We start from the raw sequence: 12,813 nt of genomic DNA, 5'->3' as shown, positions 1-12,813 counted from the left end.
ACCTGGGGGTGAACCGTCTCCTCGGAGCAGAGCCCGGCTTCCTCTGCGTCCCAGCCAGCTCTGGGAACTCGCTTCACCTCAAACCGAGTTAGACCCCGATGATCGCTTCCCTCTTTAAAGGGTTCATGCAAACATTTATTTCTGCAACATATTTGTCCAAAACCTCCCCCGTGCCTCGATTTCCCCCTCTGCAAAGTGGGGGTTATAATAGCAGGGGTTCCATAAGTTGCCGTGAGGTAGCAGGAAACCAGGGACTCGGAGCCCCGAGTTCAGGGCCTGGCACCCGGGAAGCATAAGCGAACCTAAGCTATGGGGGTGATGAACAGGGACAACAGAGCGGGGTGGGGGGAATGTCCTCATCCTCCAGCGGCTCCAAGAACACGGTAGGGGAGGGGGCTCCTAATACGGCTGCCAGAATAAGCAAAAAAAAAAAAAAGTGCAGGATGTCCAGTTACTTCCGAACTCCAGGTAAACAATGAATCATCTTTCAGTATATGTACTTGGCAAACACTGCATAGAACTCGCGTATACTAAAAAGCGATTCGCTGTTTATCTGAAAGTCAAGTGCAGCTGGACGTCCCCTGGGGATCTGGCAACACCAGGAAGGAACGAGCCAAGAGACGCCCGTGACCCGTGTGGCCGTACCGTGACGGGGACACCTCGCCCTACGAAGGAGCCACGGGGCCCCGGTTCAGAGCGCGGGCGCTCAGGAACTGCGAGAAAACAGCCTTGAAGAAGGTACAGGAGTGAGCTCCCCCGGAGCAGAGGGGGCCGTCAGGTGGAAAGGTCACCAGGAAGAGCCAGCAAGTGGCCCACTTGGGGAGCTCCGAGCTCCCTGAGTTGGGGAGAGAGTTCGCGGCCCTGGAGGGTTTCGGAGGGAGGGACGGGGCCAGAGAGCAAGCCAGGGGCCTGGTGAACCACACAGCCCTGATTTATCGAGAAGGCCATAAAATGGGTGGATGCAGTTCTTGGGATCAATGCAATGGGAGGGGAACGATGTAAGGGTCACGGCCACCCAAGAACAATTGGCCAGGGGTCACTAAGGAGGTGATGTTTGAAACGAGGGGCGAACGAGCCTCACTCAGGGCAAATGCTTCCTTCTCTCTAAGACTTCCTGCCCAGTCTCTCCCAAGGCGCGTATCTGTGAAGTATCCAGTTTTACCTTAGCCTGGTGGTTCTCAATGTATGGTCCTCAGCCCAGCATCATCTGGAGCTCCCTAGAAATGCATTTTCTTGGGCCCCATCCTGGATCTAATGGGTCAGAAGCCCTGGGGGTGGGCCCTGCAATCTGTGTTTTAACACGTTCTCCAGGGGATTCTGATGCACTTCAAAGCTGGGGAACCACTAGGGTCGTGTAAGAATACACCTGCCGTGGCCTATACCCAGGTCAACTGAGGAGCGGGGGGCGTCCCAGCCACCAGGATTCCTAAGAGCCCCAGGTGATTCTGATACGCAGCCAGAGCTGAGCTGAGGATGCCTGGCTGGGAGATGCATTCAAAGAGCAACCCCAGGACTTCCCTGGTGGTTCAGTGGTTAAGACTCCACGCTTCCACTGCAGGGGGCATGGGTTCGATTCTTGGTCAGGGAACTAAGATCCTATGTGCTGTGCAGCCAAAAAAATAATATAAATAAATAAATAAAAATAAAAACCTTTCCAAAGAGTAACCTCATGGGTCCTGTTTTTAAGGCGCCGCCATCTTGGAGGAGAGACAAGGCTGTGACCCATGGCCAACCAAGCAGCAGGTGACAAGTGTCAGGGGCCCCAGGAGAGCTGTGGGAGTCCAAGCAGGAAGCATCCTTCTGCTTCCTGGAGGAGGAATGGGGGTGAGGTCCTGAGGCAGCAGGTGCCCCAAGTCCTCCTAGAAGTCGGGGGGACAAGGAAAGGAGATGGCCGGTGAAGGGGAGGCAGACAACAGCTAACAGCTCATGATGACAATAAAACAACTGTAGCTGCAACAATCGACACTCATGGTACAGCAGATAAATAGCTAACATGTTGATATTAGACATCTTACCCAGCATTGGACATATACGAGCTCATCTAAACATCATGGCAGCCCCTGGGGGTGGATGCAATTTTTTTATCCCCATCTTACAGATGAAGAAATGGATGACTTGGTCAACTCCCAAGACGGCACTTTTAGTCTCTGCTCTATAAAAACACGAGAAAACTTCATGGTGGGCATTGTGTTGTGCAAGTGGGAGAAAACAGATAGAAAAACATGACTTTCTGGATCTTCCAAGTGGAGAAGAGGGAAAGGATGGTGGGAACAGGGAAAGCTGAGCCCCCCAAAGATGCCCACGTCCTAATCCCTGGAATCTGTGCATATGTGACCTGACCTGGTGAAAAGGACTTTGCAGATGAGATTAAGTTGACAATCTTGAGTTGGGGAAACCATCTGGATTATCCCGGTGGCCCCATGTCATCACAAGGGTCCTTATAATGGGAGGCAGGAGGGTCAGAGAAGGAGATGTGAGGACCGAAGCAGAGGCTGGAGGGATGTGATTCCTGGCTTTGAAGACAGAAGAAGGGGCTACAAGCCAAGGAACGTAATCAGCCTGCAGAAGCTGGATAAAAGGCAGGGAAACAGATTCTCCCCCAGAGCTCCCAGAAGGAAAGCAGTCCTGCTGACCTTTTGATTTTAACCCAGTGAGACCTGTGTCAGACGTCTGACCTCCAGGACTGTAAGAGAATACACTTGTGTGTTTCAAGCCATCAAGCCTGTGGTGATTTGTTACTGCAGCCCGAGGAAACTGACACACCATCCATCCATCCATCCATCCACCCACCCATCCATCCATCCACCCATCCATCCATCCACCATCAGTCCCAGAAGGAACCCAGCTCTCTGAGCTCCCAGACTCCCAGTCCTCCTGTGCCCAGCACACTGCTGACCCACTTGCCCGCCTCCAGCACTGGACCGTGAGCCTCGCCCCGGGCAGTGGCTGGTTCTATCCAACTTACAGCCAAGCGCGCCGCTCAGCGCTTGGCAGAAGAAAGTACTCAAAAGCGTTCGTGGGAGGGAAGAGAGGGAGGAAAGGTGGGGGACGGTGCTGAGCTGCCTGGAAGGTCTCGATGCCCGCGGGTGCTGGGAGCCAGGCCAGGGCTGGAGGGGGCGGCAGTGGCAGGTGGTTGCCAGGGGCAATGAGAGGCACAGATAGCCTAAGGGCACCGCCTCTGGAAGGTGCAGTCATGGGTTACGGAGCACAGCGCTTCTTAATGTACACTGCTTCCCGTGGTGACAGCTGAGCAGTGCTGTGGCCAGTGCCGCTGGCCCAAGTCCTCTAAGGGTCTTCTCTCACCAAACGACCCTGTGTTGGTTCACTTGTCCGTTCCCCAACTTCCTCCCTGTGTGCAAGAAACTCTGCCTGGTGCCTCGGGAAAGCAGATGCAGTGCCTACCCTGCCTTGAGAACCTACCTACACAAGCAAGTTCATTTAAAAGAATATTAGGACAATAGGACCTTGCTGTATAGCACAGGGAACTATATTCAATATCCTGTGATATTTAGATGAAATGTCCAGAACAGGAAAACATAGAGATAGAGAAATTAGTGGTTGCTTAGGTCTGGGAAAGATGGGGAGTGGGTTGTGATAGCTAAAGAGTACAGGGTTTCTTTCTGAGGTGATGAAAATGTTCTAAAATTGACTGTGGTGATGGCTGCATATATCTGTGATTATATTAAAAACCACTGAATGACACACTTAAAAATTTTTTTAAACTATCCTATGATAAGCCATAATGGAAAAGAATATGAAAAAGAATGTGTGTGTATATATATGTGTGGTGTGGTGTATATATGTGTGTGTGTATCTAATGTGTGTGTGTGTATATATGTGTGTGTGTGTATATGTGTGTGTGTGTTATATGTGTGTGTGTGTTATGTGTGTGTGTGTGTGTTGTGTGTTGGTGTGTGTATGTTGTGTGTGTATTTGTGTCTGTGTGTGTATATGTGTGTGGGTGTATTTGTGTGTATATGTTGTGTGTGTATGTGTGTGTTGTATATGTGTGTGTGTATCTATTGTGTGTGTCTCTAGTGTGTGTGTATATGTGTGTGTGTGTGGTGTGTGGTGTGTATGGTGTGTGTGTGTGTGTCTCTCTGTGTGTGTGTGTGTCTATCTCTCTGTGTGTGTGTGTCTCTCTCTATCTGTGTGTGTGTGTGTATTCTCTCTGTGTGTGTGTGTGTCTCTCTTGTGTGTGTGTGTCTCTCGCTCCCCCCCCCCCCCCTCTCTCTTCTCTCCCTGCCTACTTTGCTACAGTCGAAATTACCACCATTGTAACTCACTCTCTTCAATATATTTTAGGACAAGTAGGAACTAAAGAAACCACTGAAGTACCAGAAGAAACCACGGACTACATTTCAAAAACATCTCGGAGTAAGAAAGGGCGTTCTGAGTGCCAGATGAAGGCAGAAGCCAGGAAGCAAAAGGCTGATAAATTCACTGCATAAAACCGGCTGTCTTCTGCAAGAAGCACCACGTGCAAAGTCCAAAGGTAAAAACCACACTGTGGAAAATATCTGTAGCTTAGAACACCGATGGAAAACAATTCCCCAAACAAGTGAGGGGCTCTCACTTATGAAGAAGGGAAAAGACTAGCAGCTCATGTTTTTCAAAAATGGGCAAAGGACATAAACTAAGAGTTCACAGAAAGGGAATAATGATGAATCACTTTGAAACACGAAAAGATCATCAAACTCATTTAAAATCAGAGATTCGCATTCAAGAGACTCCAGTACACCCTCCGCCACCTGTCTGATAGGTAAGGTTCCAGAAATTTGTAACAGGAGAGCTGGCGACAGGGGGTGGGGATGGAGCCTCTCATCTGGGGCCGGGAGGGGCAGGTGAATCCAGATAAGCCCCAGTGGAGGGCAGTTGGCAGCACCAAAGTTGAAAATGGACCTGTTCTACTCATATCTTTTGCAGATTTATTTACTGCAGAATGGTTTCCGTTCAAAGTCATCCACTGCAATATTGTTTATAATAAGTAAGTACTAGAAACAACCCACGTGCTGCTAATGAAGGATTGGTTAAATTAATTACGGTAGCACCATAACATGAAACCCTTTGCTGCCACCAAAATAAGAGCACAAACTTTTTTTTTTTTACCTATACGGAAAATGTTAAATATATATGGCAGTATAACTTACATACAGCCCTGTACACAAATCCTGCGTGTGCCTGGACGCACTTTTGCGCATGTGTACAATAGAGTAACCCCGCCAGGTGCCATGTGGAACCTCTCCAGCTCCCAAAAGGCTCCCTCGTGCCCTCTCCCGGTTGACAGCCCCCCAGAAGATGACCAACACTGGAGCTTCTATCACCATGGATTTGTTCTGCCCGTTTGGGAACTCCATATAAAGGGAATCGTACACATGTACTCCTGCATCTGGCTGCTTAGCAAGATTCATCCAGCTTGTTCCATGATCTGTAAGTCACTGTCTTTTGTTGCTGTGTCGTATTTCCAGGATGCCATTGCATGGATATGCACGATGCATGTAACTCTTTGCATGTGGTTGGGCGTTTAGGCCAGTTTGCCCTCTTACACATAACACTGCTGGGACCACCGTGCGCATGCCTTTTAGCATATAGAAGCCCCCATTTCTCCTGGGCACAGACCTAGAAGTGGACTGCGGGGTCACAGGGTGGGTTTACGTGCTTTTAGTGACAGGAGACACTGCCCAACAGTTTTCCCAAGCAGTGGTACCATTAGCAATAGTTTGAGAAGAAAAAAAAAAGGTGCAGCATATCTTGAGCAACACGCTAGCCTACGTATAACCAAAAGGAGAAGAGGATGGATTTGCTAGTATAATCAGGGCACACCTCCAGCAGAAGCCACAGAGACCGGGGGCTGGGTCGCCTTTGGGGCTGGGAACAGGGTGGTGGAAAACCGAGGCAGTGACAGACTCCTACTGGACCCCCTTTTGTATCTTCTTGAATCTTGAACCATGCGTAAGAATTGCTGATTCCAAGGGGGAGAAACCAGTCCCGACCAAGCCGGGGGGCAGAGCTGGTGCAGGAGGGGAGGGGCTACCTGGGGACAGGGATGCTTGGAGAATCAGACTGGGCCAGTGCTAACTTGGGAAGGAGGGGCAGAGGCTGTGATCAGAGGGACCCATAAGGAGGCCAGTAGGGCTGGGCGCACAGAGCAACAGGAGGCTCAGATCCTGGGGCAAGAGTGATGTAATGAACTCAAAGGGCCTGCCCACTACTTTCTTTTTTTTTCCCTCTCTTTTTTTCCCCCTAGTACTTTTTAATACTTGTGGGACGGTGCGGGGTGGGGGGGAGACCCTAACTGCAGAACTTGGGTGGAGGCCCACGTCTCACTGATCTGGGCTCTGATTCTAGTCCCCCAGCTACCAGCTGTGCAACTCTCAGCAACTCCCTTGACTTCCCTGAGTCTCAGTTTTCTCCTCTGTAAAATGGGAATAACGATACCACACACGGAGCATTGCTGAGGCGGGGGTTCTTAAAGTCCGGCCTCAGGTCAAGATGGGTTTCAGAGGTGTTTTCCAGTCCCTGAAATCACATCTAGGTAGTGTTTGTGGTCTGTGCGTGTGTAACGGTGGTGTGACCCCAGACAGCAAAGAACTGCCAATAGGACATGAGATACTCAAGAAAACATATGTTGTTGGGGGGGTGGGGTGCAGTTCAGTCAAGGGGCCAAGAGAGAAGACAGCCGAGCTAGGAGGTGGCCAATGGACTGGGGACCAGTAGGTGGTTGGCAAGGTGCGGAGCCTGGTTACACACAGGGAGATTGGCAATAAGTAAATTTACCAAAGATCATGGGAGCTGGCACTCTCACTGCTGGTGAAGGGAGTTACAAATATATAAAGAGCTGGCACCAGCCCTGTGGTATTTATTGCATTGAACTCTGTGATCAAATATATTACAAATATGTATGTATACACATACACACAGGTATAAAACTAAATATGGCTCTAACAGTGTACACGTACACACACACCTGCTCTGAGAGGGCCCAGAGGCCGTAATACCGCGAGAGCATGAGAACACATCATACCAGATCTTGATTTCTAAATACCATTCTTCCAGTGAAAAGAGAGCCAAGACTCCTGGGAGAAATGGCTGATTCCAGGGCTGGGGCAGGGAAGGTACCAAATGAGTCTGGAATTTCTTGGGATGCCAGAGAGTAGGCAAGTGCTCAAAGAATGATGGAAAAATGTCCAGAGGATGCAAAAGTCACGAGAAAAGGCTTCTACTGGCCAAATCTGGGCAATCTGGGCATCAAAATAAAAAAAAAATTGACGGTAACCAATTTTAACCCACCTAACAGAATAGGAATTTGTGAGCGCATAATGATATATGAATGAATACACAAACAACTACGTGAAGAGGGGAAAGGGGCAGCTCTTCCTGATATCAGAACACAGAAAATAAATGAGGGAGGAATGATGAAATTGGAAAATTTCTGTTCAGCAAACATTATAAAAGTAATGGAGGATGGCCAACAAACACATGAAAAAACACTCAATACCACTAATTGTTAGAAAAATGCAAATCAAAACTACAATGAGGTACCACCTCACACCGGTCAGTATGGCCATCCTCACAAAATCTACAAACAATAAGTGCTGGAGAGGGTGTGGAGAAAAGGGAACCCCCTTGCACTGCTGGTGGGAATGTAAATTGATACAGCCACTATGGAGAACAGTATGGAGGTTCCTTAAAAACTAAAAATAGAACTACCATGTGACCCAGCAATCCCACTACTGGGCATATACCCAGAGAAAAGCATAATTCAAAAAGTCACATGCACCCCAATGTTCACTGCAGCACTATTTACAATAGCCAGGACATGGAAACAACCTAAGTGTCCATCAACAGAAGTATGGATAAAGAAGATGTGGTACATGTATACAATGGAATATTACTCAACCATAAAAAGGAACGAAATTGGGTCATTTGTAGAGACATGGATGGACCTTGAGACTGTCATACAGAATGAAGTAAGTCAGAAAGAGAAAAACAAATATTGTGTAATAATGCATATATGTGGAATCTGAAAAAAATGGTATAGACGATCTTATTTACAAAGCAGAAACAGAGTCACAGAAGGAGAGAACAAACATACAGATATCAAGGGGGAAAAGGGGGTGGGATGAATTGGGAGATTGGGATTGACACATATACACTATTGATACTATGTATAAAATAGATAACTAATGCAAACCTACTGTATAGCACAGGGAACTCTACTCAGTGCTCTGTGGTGACCTAAAAGGGAAGGAAATCCAAAAAAGAGGGGATATATGTATAATTATAGCTGATTTGCTTTGCTGTACAGTAGAAACTAACACAACATTGTAAAGCAACTATATTCCAATAAAAATTTTAAAAATAAATAAATAAAAGTAATGGATTCAGGCAAGGATCACCAACAGAAAATGAGAAACAGGCTATTGACATAGCCTTAACGCGACTCGTCATAAAATACCAATTGATTACAATGGGGAAACAGTAACTTTATAGAAGAGAAACTTGGCCAGTAGGAGTGGAGAATTCAAGCACAGAAATCAGGCAGACCCAGGTCTGAATTCCTGGGCAAGCTGCGTGGGCCTGGGCAAGTTACTTCACTTTCTAAGGCTCAGCTTCCTGCAGGGATTTTTGTAAGGATTCAAAGTAATGTGGTGCATCCCCAAATGTTCAGTGGAACATTGTTCTAAAAATTAAAGATGGGAAACTACCTAAATGCCCATCAGTTGGGGAGGGAGGTTAAATAAAAATGCCTACACAGTCATTAGAAAAGAATGTGCTGCTATTTACAATAGCCAAGACATGGAAACAACCTAAATGTCCATCGACAGATGAATGGATAAAGAAGATCTGGTACATATATACAATGGAATATTACTCACTCATAAAAAGGAACGAAATTGGGTCATTTGTAGAGACGTGGATGGACCTAGAGACTGTCATACAGAGTGAAGTAAGTCAGAAAGAGAAAAACAAATATCATATATTAACACATATATGTGGAATCTAGAAAAATGGTACAGATGAACTGGTTTGCAGGGCAGAAATAGAGACACAGATGTAGAGAACAAATGTATGGACACCAAGGAGGGAAAGCAGGGGAGGGGGTGGTGGGATGAACTGGGAGATTGGGATTGACATATATACACTAACATGTATAAAATAGATAACTAATAAAAAAAAAGAATGAAATAATGTCATTTGCAGCAACATGGATGGACCTAGAGATTATCATACTAAGCGAAATAAGTCACAGAGAAAGACAAATACCATATGATATCACTTATATGTGCAATCTAAAATATGGCACAAATGAACCTATCTACAAAACAGAAAGACTCACAGACATAGAGAACAGACTTGTGGTTGCCAAGGGCAAGGGGAGGGGGAGACGGAGGGGTGGAGAAGGGATGGAGTGGGAGTTTGGGATTAGCAGAGGCAAACTATTACATAATAGGATGGATAAACAACAAGGTCCTACTGTAGAGCACAGGGAACTACATTCAATATGCTGTGATAAACCACAATGGAAAAGAATATGAAAAAGAATACATAAGTGGGGGCTTCCCTGATGGCGCAGTGGTTGAGAATCTGCCTGCCAATGCAGGGGACATGGGTTCGAGCCCTAGTCTGGGAAGATCCCACATGCCGCGGAGCAACTAGGCCCGTGAGCCACAACTACTGAGCCTGCGTGTCTGGAGCCTGTGCTCCGCAACAAGAGAGGCCGCGATAGTGAGAGGCCCGCGCATCGCGATGAAGAGTGGTCCCGGCTTGCCGCAACTGGAGAAAGCCCTCGCACAGAAACGAAGACCCAACGCAGCCATAAATAAATAAATAAATAAAATTTAAAAAGAATACATAAGTGTATAACTGAATCATTTTGCTGTACAGAAGAAATTAACACAATGTTGTAAATCAACTATACTTCAATCACATTTAAAAAAGAAAAGAATGTGTTTGATTGGGATGTATTGCAGGGATGTGGGGAGAGTGGAGGAGCTGCTGACGGTGTGTGCAGTAGGACCCTATGTACGTAAAAAAAAAATAATAGACTTATGTTGTTGTATATAAATAATAGTAGTTACTGTGACCAGGTGCTGCCCTGAGTACTCCATGCGTATTGAACCATTCCACTCCATAACATATCTCTGACGTGTGTACACTTGACCACACTGGAGAGAAAACAGAGGCACTGGAAATATTAAGAAATTTGCTTAACATCTTCTGCTGGCTGCGGAACTGGACTTTGCAGCCAGGTAGCTGGTGCTGCAGACTCCAGTGTTCCTAACCATAGCCTCTCTAGAACTGCATAGAAAGGGGGCCAGGACCGCCCAAGCAAACGGTAATCTGATTACTGCAAACTGATTAGTTGGCAAACGGTACCTCCTTCCTCCCCCAACCAAGGAGGAAAGTGAAAGCAAAGAAGTGGGGCAGTGAAGGAGGAATCTCGGACTCCGCAAACTTTTACTGTGGTTTATGAAAAAACAGACAAACAACTAAGACAAGTTTCGAAAGGGAAAAGAACAAAGGACAAAGAGGGAGGCAAATAAAGAAAAAAAAAACATGCAGCGTTCCTGGTTCATAAAAGACAGCTGAAAAATAGCAGCTAACATTAGCCTAATTCAGTGGTCAATGAAGGTGAAACTGTCACTCAAATTTCAATACGCTGGTACTTGGGGGAGGGAGGGGCAGGGAGAGGGGGCAGCCCAGTGGGTTGATTTCTGAAACCGGAGATGAGGTGCTGCTGAATGAGACGAGCGACCGGCAGGATCCCCCAGGCAGAGAGGTACCTCCCAGATCAGAGGAGGGAGGCCATGTTCCAGGGCGTGCATGACATGTGGCCCATGGAAACAATTAAAATGAGAACGTGTAGCTTGAGTGCAAATCTCATTTCTCCAAGTCCCTGCCACCTCCTCCAGGAAGTCTCCCTGGATTGCAGCAGTAGCGTCCCCACAGGTGACAGGCACACACAGGCTGTATCCAACTCCTTTCTTACATGCACTGCTTTCCTTCATGGGACCTATCTCACTTTGTAATTATATGCTCACTATACAATTACTTGATGACTTACCCACCAGACTATAAGCTCCACTCAGTAGACGGGTGTTTTACTCACTGAAGGGGTCTGGCCTCAGGAGGACAGATGTCACAGGGATGGCGAAGCAGTGGTTCTCAAACTCACTGAACATCAGAACCACCCGAGGGCTGGTTACAACTCAGACTCCTGGGCCGCAGACCACATGTGAGGAAGAGCTGATCTAAAGAAGCCACAAAAGTATGTGAGGGTCAGAAGGCTGTGCGGAGCCTGAAAAGGAGGAAACCAGATGGCGGGAACTTTCCGGCATCTCCGACTACGGACCTTACACAAAGATGCCCACCAGGCCGGCTCGGCACATGTGCTCAGGAGGGCGCGTGCTGCGTGCAACGCCCTGCCGGCGCTGACCTGAGATTCTCAGTCATTTTTCACGACGGGACCCCACACTTCCGTTTTGCAAATTATGTAGCTGGTCCTGCCCCCATCACTGAGCACCTCCCTGGGCACGGAGCTGGGCACTCGACCCGAGGCCAGAGAATGAACAAGACAGTGATGATTCCTAATAAAACCCGTCGTCACGTTTTGAACTAGGCATTGGGCAGTGTTTTAAACCATTCTCTCATTTATTTATTTATTTCTGTTTTGTTTTTAAAATTTTTTGGCTGTGCCAAAAAATGCGGCTATGCGGGATCTCAGTTCCCTGACTAGGGATGGAACCCGTGCCGCCTGCAGTGGAAGCGCAGAGTCTTAACCACTGGACCGCCAGGAAGTCCCTCTCATTTATCCTTGTTTTGTTACTACAGTCATACTCGTGTGAGTATCTGCATACATCACCTAATCTAACCTTCACAAAGAGTCAGGGAATGGCACCCACGGGGAACCTCGAAGCCACTATGGGCACACCCCCACTATCAGACAAAGACATTCTGATGTGGAGAGATGAAGTTAAGTTTGCCCAAACTCACGTAGCCATAGTGATGGAACCTGGGCTCCACCTCTGGGCTTCTGGCCCCAGTCCCTGCCCTAAACCAAGACCTCCTGGTTAGGAGCAATCTTCTAGGCCAATATTCTTTCCCCCATACCCACAAGGTCCCCCAGATTCAGTGTTACTGGAGAGGCACAGACCAGAGGATCCTGAGATGTACACGGGGTGATCCTGTGTGTCAGCTGTAAATCCACCAGAGCCCGACCACAGTAATCCGGTTTCAGTGGTTTGAAATATAAAGAATAATTATGGGTAGTGCCTGACTTTATTCTAGATGTTTCAAGTCTCTCTTACCCCGGGGACTCCAGAATCATGAACTTTGAGCACGTCTTCCTTGGCATGTACTTGAGTTTCAAGTTGGGTCAGACACGTGCTCTGCTCCCTGCCCACGGGAAGTTCACGGGGAAGACGAGCTGGAAGAACACAGGCCATTTCCAGGGATTGGGGCACAATTTTGGGTGGGGTTGATCAACACAACTTCAGGAGTGTCTGCAACCTCCACACAAGGTTACATATTTCCCCAGTGTGACCCACAGCTTTCCCCCCACCCCAAATACCCATCCAGATATTTTCTGCAAGGAACACAGTATTACAGGCTGAATTGTGTTCCCCCCAAATGCCTCTGCTGAAGTCCTAACCCCCAGCACCTCAGACTGTGACTGTATTTGGAGACAGGGTCTTTGAAGAGGTGATTAAGTTAAAATGAGGTCATTAGGATGGGCTCGAATCCAATGTGACTGGTGTCCTTGTAGGAAGAGGAGATTAGGACACAGAGGAAAGACCAGGTGAGGACACG

General features: G+C 47.5%; 1 protein-coding gene across 3 annotated transcripts in view; it reads right to left on the bottom strand.

Annotated features, from left to right (window-relative positions):
• The window catches only part of ATP2C2 (ATPase secretory pathway Ca2+ transporting 2), an 86,935-nt gene that overhangs the window by 68,444 nt on the left and 5,678 nt on the right, over positions 1-12,813 (bottom strand). The window lies entirely within an intron of this gene.

Source organism: Balaenoptera musculus, chromosome 19, assembly GCF_009873245.2.
Source record: "Balaenoptera musculus isolate JJ_BM4_2016_0621 chromosome 19, mBalMus1.pri.v3, whole genome shotgun sequence".
Lineage (NCBI taxonomy): Eukaryota > Metazoa > Chordata > Mammalia > Artiodactyla > Balaenopteridae > Balaenoptera > Balaenoptera musculus.
This window is presented reverse-complemented; position numbering and strand designations above follow the sequence as displayed.